Raw genomic sequence first — 11783 nt, forward strand, 5'->3', positions numbered from 1 at the left:
ATTTGCTGCTTTTAGTGAAAAAAGGATGCAAAGCGAGCTCAGTTTGATTGGAGGTAATGCCAATTATATAAATCCCCCGCTCTTTGCAACTTACGGAAGCGAAGTGTTCAATATTTGAAATTATGTGCAACACTCACAGTTTCAGGGCAGCAACGCTTCTAAAATAAGAGCATTATCAAGTGCGTTTGTGCCAATCATATATACCGTCCACTTCTCGCAAGTGCCTCACTGGATATTGACCTTATTTTATCATCTACGCTGCCCTGAAACAGTAAGTGTTGCAGTTAATTTGAAATATTGAGCACTTCGCGTTCAAACAAGTTCAAACAAGTGGACGAGATATATGATTCGCACAATCGAACTTGATACTGGCCTTATTTAATCACTTTTTTGCCCTGAAATAGTGAGTGTTGCTGTTATTTTCAAATACTGATACTGTCCTTATTTGAGCAACGTTGCTGCCCTTAAATTGTGAATGTTGCAGTTTATACAAATAAGGAACGTTTAGCGTTCGGTCCTTCCGAGAAGAGGCCGATTCTTATGATTGTCATTACCGCACTTGATGCTGACCTTATTTTATCACCGTTGCTGTCCCGAAACAGTGAGTGACAGAGTTGATTAAAAATATTGAGTGTTTAGTGTTTGGCCGTTTCGAGAAGCGCGCTGTTGTAATGCGGACGTAATGTTTACCCCTTTTTAATGCGTGATACTGATTTTGACGTCGTTTTCGCTTTCAATACTATACGCATATATCTTATGCTCTGATGTTGAGCGCTCTGCAACGTACAACATTAAAAATGTTCTTTTTTGTTGAAATTTTTGTATGGATATTTCATTGGGCCCATATAACTTACAAAATTACCAAGTTTCAACGAAATCCACCAAAAGACATTTTCCTATGCATTCTGTGAGGGCTAATATGTTATTGGTCACTTTTTTATAGGATGCTTCATTTTTGTTTTAATCGTAAAAAACAACATTAAAAACAAAAAATTTAAATTTTTGGACAAACGACACAAGCTGCGAAAAAGGTGCCCAAATTTGTTCACCAATTTGTTATTGACAATTTTCTAATATGTGGTATGCGAAGGTTTGGTTTTACTCATGAAAACAGCATTAAAAATAAAACAACAAAAAATGTTGGAGAAGCGAAACAAGCTACGAGAAAATAATCAGAAAAAAGTTGTTCGTTCAGAATAGAGCTAGGTAAAAATTCGTTATTATTGATTTCTGGGTGGAAAGCATAGTTTTTTCTTTAATCGTAAAAAATAAAATAAGGAATAAAAAATTAAATTCTTGGACAAATGACGTAAGCTTATGACAAAAATGCATATAAAAATTTGGTCATCTAAAAAAGAGCTACAAGTTTATCGGCAATAATTTTTCATAGGACGCATAGTTTTTTTAAATAGTGAAAAACAGCATTAAAAATTAAGAAAATTAAATCCTTGGACAAACGACACAAGATACCAAAAAAAGGACAAAACTTGTTCAAACAAAAAAGAGTCACAAATTTGTTATGAATTATTTATTGATGGAACATGTTGTTTTAGTTTTAATCGTAACGAACAAAATTGAAAATAAAAAGATTTTATTTAATGCAAAATAAGAAACAAATATCAAAGTAATCCTGATAAATGAAATTTGTACTTCATTTTGCGATATCTGAATAAGCAACCCCAGGCCGAGGTATGAAAAGAAATAATGGTGATATACATTTTATATAATAGTTTTGATCGAAATGTACATAAAAAGTTCATATTTTGGAGAGAGTCGAAATAGCTTTAACAAAAGAGAATTTGCCATTAACCAATTACTGTTGGCGATGCTTTGACCTTCAATTTTCAAAGTTGTGTCCAAATGTGGAGGAAATATGAAGACCGAGCGCACAGCGCGAGGTAAACGTGAAGCGCAAACGTGAAGCGCGAGATGAATGTATTATCGAGCGAGAAGTACCAGAACCAAATCACTCACCCTAGGCGCGCTCAAACTTGCAAGCGAATTCATATTTTTCGGTTAAAAATTAAAATCTTTTGTAGAAAATTCAACTGCTTAGTTCCAAATTTAAATTCAAATATGTCGTAGAATATTCGTCTCGATAAGAAAGGCGGTGTATTGGGTTTCAATCGTGTGCAAAACTACCAATTTTTCCGAGGTTTTGTGAACATTGCAGCTCACTTCTTTCTTTAAAAAAGGCTTGGTTGGCAAATCAGATGCGACCAGTATCTACGGTGGGGAGCTTTGGTCAATCGCAGGCATCGCTGATAGTATATATAGGATCAACATAATCTATAACCACATCATCAGGTTAGCCTTGAAGAAGTGAACTGCAATTCTGCAATATTCACGAAAAATCGGCAACATTCGCAGTTTTTCACACGATTGAAACTCGAATCTCCTCTTTTTTTATTATGATGAATCATCGTGAAAGCGTTAAATCTATTAATATTCATCTTTTTCGCTTATAAATTCAACAATTTGGCTTAAAAAAATTTTCTTGACTGAAAAATCTTTCTTGGCTGAAGATTTATCTCCTTGTTTGGCTTTAAAAGTTCAAAACTTAATTGAAAATTTAAATATTGAGTTGAAAATGAACTTTTTGTTAAAAAATCATATTTTTGTGTTTGAAATTTAAAAGTTTTTACAATGTACGTCTATTTTGTTAAAAATTCAATAATTTTTACTTTGAATATTAGGAATATAAAGCATATCAATGAGAATACGTTATTAGTAATTATATTAATTTTATTAAAAACAATTTATTCCCCTGTGAAAGCCTTCATTTCTCGATTGAATCATTAGCGATTTTGTCCGCTGTCAACGAAGTCGTTCAAATCTATAAAATAAAAAATAAAACGTTCAGGAAATATTTGAAATTGGTATCATCAAAAAGAATATCTTTTAAAACGTACCAATTCTCGACTTTAGGTGTTTAGGGGATTTCTGAATTTAATGGGAAAAGTTATGGGATTACTTGGAAAAGGTGATGAACTATGTACTCTGTAGAATAAAAATGAATAACATATTCCAGATCGATTATTCAAAAATAGATACCCTAAAATTATTCATTATTTTTGCAAACATAATAGTTTTGTTTGAAATTGGACACATCTGTCTAAAAGCAATCAACCAAATTTTGTTTCTGGCACAATTTGATTGAATGAATAAAAACACATTTGTTAATAAAAGCATTTAAATTGTACGCTCAAAAAAATTACGTTTCAAATTCAAAAACTACAATTCTACACAAAATTTAAGGATTGCCATTTGAAATGTTAGAATCTCAAAAGATAATATTTCTAAACATACAATTTTTCAACGTTTCAGTTTACAATTGTTCAATATAAAACGCTTTCTATTGTGAAAAATTCAATTATACCTAATAGTGAAGCATTTCTAACTACTGATTTAAGATTTTCCCGCATTTAAAATGAGTTTTTTAAAATCATTTTCTATTGCTAAGCCTTTGAAGCTTTTAATTTAATATAATTTAAATAATTTAATTTTAAGAGTATATTTGTTAAAAATGGGGGAAAGTTCAAATTTTTTAAATTAGATAATCATAAGTAGAACAATTATTCAAAACGCAAAATTCAAATAAATGAAAAGTTTGAACTTACTTAATTTCAAGCTAAAAGGGTTTAATATTTAACAATTTTGGGATATAATAACATAGATTTGTACAATATTGAATTTAAACCTTTTCTGTTATTTCAGCCACCGAAATAAAAAAATTTGTATTCGAATTGTTCAATAATTAGGATTTACAACTATTAAGAAAATTGAAGATCAATACGAAATTCTATTATTATTACTAACGTTATTGTATTGAAATTATGTGCCTTCACGTATATTTAATTAAATATTTTATAGACTATAGGGCACAAATGATAAAAACAAATACAAACTCTACTTAAGAAATTCGCTCTCAAGTCGAAAGTTCCATTTAAGAACTGCGCTACAACTGTTTCAATATTTTCTGTCATTAAAATTGCATACTGAAATATCGTTGATATAAAATATTGATAGCAAATTAAGATTAGAGTAACAGACTTTAAAATATGAAATATAGGGGTACAGCTAGATTTGTAAGATAATTAATTCTTCTTATGGTGCTTACGATACATCGGAGTAGTCATTACATATACGACTAATAAATGTACTGAGTATTGTATCATTAATAGCATAATTATTAGAGCTATAATTATTGCACCATTCATTCTGTAAATGTGGCAGATAACTCAAAATACATACATATATGTATATTATTATGGATTAGCTATATATAATACATTTATACTATATCTCAAGCAAATATTATTTAATGCTGGTTAGATAAACGAATTGTACTCTATATAAAACTATAACGCATTGTTATTAATATTGGAACACTATAAAACGACGATCATGAGAAATACGACGAAGTTACTGTAGTTTTTATTTGAAGCATTTTTGAGATCCGAAAACAAATAATGGAACAATGACAATTTTTATTATTCGGAATGAGATGCAACATATTTACCACGAATGGATTTCTGTGAACCAACAATTTTATAAGGCAAAAAAACGTAATTACTTTTTCGTTTGTTTCAGGAATATACTTATTTTAGAGTTATCAAGGCATGTATTTTATTCATAAACATTTAAAACCCATTAGATGTATAAACCATTTTTGGCCACAACCTGTTTAATATGAGGAAAAATGAATAATTTCATACGCAAATATACTTTTGTCAAAAAATAAGAATTTTGGTTTATTGCCCATACCTTGGCCTCTATGGGCGTCGTGAAAGCTAGTGTTGAGTACATTCACCCGTGGGATCCTTCCAAAAAATCACCGGTTCGGCATCACATTAGGCCAGGAACCATAAAAAGTGTCCAAAAACCGAAGGCCCAAATTTCGATAAAGTGAATATATTTATCAAATTTACCCACCCTGAATTATATTTACATTCTCATCAATGAGAAGGAATTAGTTTTACATGGAAAATGACTTTTGTCGATATTTTTGTCGTTGTCGTTGTCGCTGTCCCTGTCGCTTTTGCTGTCCTTGTCGCTGTCATTTTCGTTTTTATTTTCGTTTACGTTCTTCTCGTTTTAAAATGTGAACCCGGTAATTTTGTACAGAGTTATCAGATTATATTGCACATTCGAGAACATTTTAAGGATTTAAGACAGAGCATTTTCAAAATTTTTGAGACCATTGTTTCAAGACTTAAAAGTTGTATGTAGGGTTATTCCTGGTACTGAAAGAGCCGAATAATTTATCCTTCAAACTTTTTATCATAAAAAGAAAATTGTCAGACTTATAGCTTTTCCAAAATTAATAAAAACAAACGAAACTTAAGATTTTTAATCAAACAACGCAGGAATTGAAAAAAGTCAAGAAAAAAACGTTGAGTTTTGAAAGCCCTACAAGATTATCATAACAACTTATTGAATTTTCTTGGGAAATTGAAAAAAAAAACATTTTTGTCGCACAAAAAATAATTAAAAATCAGAAATTCTATATTTTGGTCAAACTATGCACGGTATGAAAAACAGGATGTGTAATTTTTTTATGTGTAAAAAACTGAGTGCGCGGGTCTCAAGTTTGAGCGCGCTCAGTGCGCGCGATTGCTGGTTCGATAATGTATTTAGCTTGCACTGCGTACTCACTCTTTGTATTTCGGCCACATTTGTGCACTGATTTCCAAAATTAAAGGCAAAAGCTTCGACCACTCTAATTTGGTGATTATGAATAACTTTTTGTTGGAGCTCCTTATAATCCATTACAAATGTACTAAAGACCTGGCAGTGATTGAAACCGAACATCAAAGAGATGAAAGACATCATCACTTGATGGTTTGCTGAGCATACCTGCCATTCTATTCTCTAGACTTGCATCAACAGGAGGCTTGATTGCCTTTCAGATGACCTTTTAACTTCATCATATTCAATCGCGGATATAGAACAGCTTTTGTGACAACTAGATGTAATTTTTTCATTGTTGATAAAAGATATCTCAACTAATCGATTGTTACTAATTTCAATGATAATACAGATTCCTTGTTAGTTGACTTGTATTACGCATCAGCTTAGTAGTAAGAGCACCCGACAGGAAATTGGTAGACCTGTGGTTCGATTCCCAGCGGAGCAAAGGAGAAGACCTTTTTCCAACAAAAATTTTATTTTAAATTGATAGCTCCATCTGGTCTTTAAATATATTAAAGAATTTTTCTTATTTGACGTGTTACCTGAGATCAAAATTTTTTGTTTCCATTTTCATCGTTGGTGAAATATATCTTCACTGATCGGTTGTTACCGATTGTTATTGACATGAGCTTGTGCTCCATATTCATTATCGAAGCTTTCAATAACTCATACCTATCGCCTGAGACGTTTCTATCAGACCGAAGGCATTTCTGTCAGTACAAGATCAAATGATCAGATGAAGTTTGCTGTAGGTAAAGTGATTAGGGCCATACGTAAATCTTATGATAATAATTGGCCTCTTCGTATTAGAAAGCCAGGCAGGGATGCTCTTTGATGGAATTATAGACTTAAGACATTGAAAAAAGAAACTATGAAACTATTTAATAGAGCCAGGAAAACTGAAAACTGGGTTTTGCATAAGATTAGTGTAGGAAGATTTATTAACGAAATACAATTTAATTACAGCATCTCATGTAGGGAGCATTGTCAGAGCATTAAAAATGTTCCCGGTACTGCGGAAATCCCCAGAACTTTATAGAAAAATGTACACATCAACTGAAGTCCTTGATTTTTGCAACAGATGACACGACAGAAACCTCTAGTGAAATCATTGAACACATCATGCAGGTGCGCTTCCCTGGTTTGGAACCAGGCTGATGGCCCACACCGTAGGGCCAATGAGGATGAGTGGAGGATGGAAGGTCGGATCGTAACAAGATCGGAAATTATATTGGTGAAAATAGAGGTTGAAATTCTGAGCGGCCACTGCCACTTAAAGAAGCACCTGACTAACATGAAAATCGACTAATGCAGACGTGCTTGTTTGCTATTCTCCCATCTATGGACGTGCACAGTAGGAAGTATCTAATTTGTGCACCTGGCCTTGCAAGTGACAAATCTGATCGTAGTAATTGAGACGTGCACTGTTAGAATGGTCTCATTTGCACTAGTGGATTTGAAAATTTGATCGTACATATTAATACATGCACACTTGGGAGGCTATCACCTGCTTACATGAACTTGTAAGTTGAAAAGCGGATAATAGTATTAAATACGTGCACAGTTAAGCATGTCCGATTCGCGCACGTAGAATTTAAAATCTCATCGTATTAATTAAGACGTGAACAGTTGAAAGTATCACACCTAAGCACGTGAGCTTGCAAGTTACATATCTGATCGTATTCAGATGCGCACAGTTGAAAATGTCACATCTGGGCACGTCGAAATATAGATTGCACATATGAACCGGTGCACAGTTGTACCGAACACAGTTGTAGCGTCCTCGGGTTGCGGATAGAGAGTCCCTGTACCAAGCGTTTCTGCTGAATATTGTTACAAAAAAGAATAGGCAGTCGCAGACAATTGTCCAGGGTGATCCCGAAGGATTTAAGCCCCAAGCGGAGGTGTGAAAACCGTGCCGAAAGCTGAATGGCATCTGGCCGAGGGGTATAGAACGGTGACTTTGGGATACCGAGCGACCTCTCAGAGTAAGCAGCCTTATCCTTGCATGCGCGGCTCTACAAGGATGGACGAACCTCTTTTCCTAGCTTTTCGTGGGAATAACAGTGACAACAACAAACGTAGTTGTAGTAAGTGCGGTTTAAAATAACATAACGCGCAGGGCTCCCGATAATGGGTCGGTCAACAATGCTGACCACTCTAGAGCTGGGGGAGCCAATGAATATGGACGGAGCGAAACCATACCGAACTACTCGAAAAAAGGGGCTATGTATGAGGAACGCCTACTCTACTACAGCCAGAACAAGCCGGCAACAGAGAAAGAGAGGCGAAGCTAAAACCAACCTCGGACAGGCATCCAATAGAGGAAGAGCGATGCTTTATGACCCGGAGAAACATGAACACCCAGGATTCTCTCAAACCTAAAGATCTGTCTGAAATGGATGACGAGCTTCGTGGACATTTTTCCGAAGAATCCGACCTCTGGGCTATCAATTGTTGTGTGTATAATGCAGGAAGAGCTTTGGCCGATGCGAGCCGTAAAATAAAATCAACGGTTGATCATAAGACCAAAAGACTAATGCATCAACTCGTTATGCAGCTGACCATCAGGCAGCATATTGTTGAGAGAATAAGGACACTATCTGACGCTAAAAGAAGTCTAGAGCGAGGTAAAAAAGAGGAGGTAAAAAAAGTATTTAGAGGGATGAAGAACTATTCCGCTCCAGGATCAGATGGTATCAAGACCTTCTGGTGGAAGAAGTTTTCTTCAGCCCATCAGTATTTGGCCTGTATTTCCACCTCATATTTAAAGTTGGAAGAGCCAATTCCGGAGTGGTTGGTGGAAGGTCGCACAATACTCCTGCCGAAAATAGGCAACTTCGCTAACCCGAAAAATCACAGGCCAATCATTTGTCTGAACACAACGTATAATATGTTCACAGCTTTCCTAATTGATAGGATTGTTCGGGCAATTAAACCTGTGTGGCAAGAAATGTATGAACAACGCGGCTCAAAAAAGGCGTAGCAGGATGTTGGGTGAACCTGTTGGGAGAAGCTTGATCTACCGATGACCTGGTCGTGAGGTGTATAGAGAGATTGATGCCGCTTTCGAAAACCAGATTTACTATCTCATCGGGAAAAAATCGTGTGACAATTAACAAGGACACCTTTCAGAGAGGTGTATTTCAGGGCGACACCTTATCACATTTTTGTCACTATCTCTAGCACTTCGCCATTCCGACCGATATTCTGAGGAAATATGAATGGAATTTAAGTTACAAAAATGTGCCAAGGTTTATTTGAAGCTAAGAAAACCTAGTGGCATCCTTGAAGACCCTGAGCTCGTTGATAGAAGCGCTACACGACACCTTTGCGCCGGAGAGACTTATACATACCTGGGTGTACCACAAAGCCGCATTTAGGATGTGACATCTATAAAGGATACTCTCCGAAGCAGATAAAAACGCCCTCATCCGGCATATTTGGTCTTTCGAACTGTCAGCGAGAAACAAAGTATCTGCAACAAGCATGCTTGCCGTCCCGGTAGTACTCTATTCATTTGGAGTTGTTCCATGGACGAAGGACGAGCTCAGATGCCTTGATATCGTCACCCAAAAAGTTATGCAAATGAACAAAAGCATGCATCTTAAGTCTTTTGTTCCGCGACTCTACATCTCACGCCGTCAACGTGGTCGCGGAATATGGAATCTTGAATGTCTTTACAACAGGATTATTCTAGGTAAAGCACATAGAGTCGCGAATGGAATAGACACTTTTCTTAATAGGAGTCAGTATTAGCCCGGATTAAGAAAGCACAAGACAAAAACTTCCGTGAACAGCTCCTCGATCACAGGATGCACGGTATCTTCCACAGAAATGTGGAGGACCAGTCAGTGTCGTGTGAGCTGACTTTTGCTTTCCTTAAATTACCCAGATTGAAGTCTGGCACGGAGGGTTTCATTTTGGCATGTCAGGACGGTGTCATTTCCACCTTAACATACCGTCGCTACATTTTGAACCAAGAAATTCCCGATGATAGCTTCATGGCGTGTCATGCACACCCCGAGCATTTAGCACACATACTTTCTAGTTGTCCTACTCATGCAGGAACGACCTACATCCAAAAGCATAATGCAGCACTAAGAGAGCTTTATTACCATCTCTGTCACTCTCACAGCATTAACCATAATATCACTCCTATAAATGCTCCTAGGAAAATAGAGTCAATTGTCGAGAATGAGAAGTGCCGCATATACTGGAACTTCATATTCTCAACAATTGTTTCTGTGGCACACTCGAGGCCTGAAATAATTTCCTAGCATTATAAGGAATCTCTCCTTTAATAAAACAATATACCTGTCAGAATATTTAACGACCTTACGAAACTAGTCCTACTGACATAGTAAGTGTTTATTATTACGATAGCTAGTAAGAACGATAATTATCTATGAATATTATAAATTTAGAGAAAAAGGGATCCTAAGCCCTACAATGGATGATTAACTTTTGTTACATTGCGCTGTTACCATGAAAGGGTGATGCACCTGATGCGCGGTAACTAGCCTGAGTCGAGGCGCCATCGGACTCCAGGTGTTCCTATCTTCCCTCTAAGAGGGACAAAGAGAGCGCTCTACCGAGAGCGAGGAAGAGAGATTTATCTCAAGGCGACACTTTTGGTCGAAACGTAAGAAAAGCCTCTACCGAAGGCTGGCAAAATATTGGTAAACTATTTTCGTTTACCTGGCACCCAGGCTTAGCCGTTTTCTGAACAGGTTTCGAGCGAATTTACACTCGTCCACTCCTAAACAGCTAAGGTGAGTAACAGGATCAATAAAATTTCACTGTCCAACTTCTTGGCTCTGGATACGAGAAATTTATCTCGCTCGTGACGCCTGTGGTCAGGGGTGAATTCTAAAGAATGTTCGCGTTCGAAGCCTTGAAATAAAGAAATTGAATTTTGACGTACAAAGTCGCAGAGAAACACTGGAAAAATAGCCATTTTACTAACAGGGTGCGAGCGAATATTCACTCGTCCTCTCCTCAAGCACGCTATTTCTTCCAAAGAAAAATAACAGAGATGGGATTTCTCCCAAGTCTATTAGAAATCAACTTAGAAGAGAGAGACTCTTCTCTAAGGATGTTTTCTGCGAGTTGCCCCGCAGAAATCAAGTGAAGTTTTTGACTTGTGCGGCCCTTTTTATAGGGCTCGTCCTTCTCTCGTCTCCCACGATACATAAGAAAATGTATAGTGGGAGGCCTCGGAGTATGCAGCAGGAGATTTGTCCTAGCAATGCTCCCTATAAAAAGGCCTGCACAACTAAAAAGCAGTGTTGTTAAACTCGCGGGCGAAACGAGGGGATCTAAGAACCAATACTAGTAGTGACTAGAAGAATCTCTCTTCTAGTTCATCTCTAGATATTGGTATTAGCTCCGGGTATTTTGAAAAGTGTTTGAATTTATTTTACGCGTAGAAATTTCAGCGTTTCTCCTTAGAGTGTTTCGATTCTTATTATTTTGAAAGGGAAAGATAATCTTAAAACGATTTAATTTGAGCATCGAATATTTAATTAAATTTAAATTCATTTTAGCTTTCAAAGTTTTAAACGCATCTGTTGACGAATAGCCTCTTGGTTCTCCATGAACGCGAGTCCAGGGAGCAGACGAATTGAATTTTGAAAGCTTTTATATTATAGGGAAAATAAATAGAATTACCAGAAATTTTAAAGAAAGTTCCCAGAAAGGAAACTACCTGTTTACCAATTTTGAAATTTTTTCTCTCTTTCAATCGCGTTGCGTCGCTCTTGTCTTCGCCCTAATGTTCGCGCTGCTGAGCCGAGCACCTGAAGCGTGTTCGACTTCTCAGGCCTCAACTCGATATTCCAAAGCTAAATAGAAGCGACCCTCGTGCAGTGCCGAAAGCACATGCCCCTGCGGCCAAAGATTTATAAAGATAATCCTTCGCTTAGGATCTATAACTGATTGAATAATTAAGTGACACCTTGAGGGTGACTTTTGCAAAGCATTTAAGTTTTATATTGGAAGGGTGAAAAACCCACTAAACAAAAACACATTGCCTCTCATTAATTGCATCGTGTTGATTTTCTTTTAAATAGTACTCTGTAATATTT

This window comes from Belonocnema kinseyi, chromosome 7 (assembly GCF_010883055.1).
Source record: "Belonocnema kinseyi isolate 2016_QV_RU_SX_M_011 chromosome 7, B_treatae_v1, whole genome shotgun sequence".
Lineage (NCBI taxonomy): Eukaryota > Metazoa > Arthropoda > Insecta > Hymenoptera > Cynipidae > Belonocnema > Belonocnema kinseyi.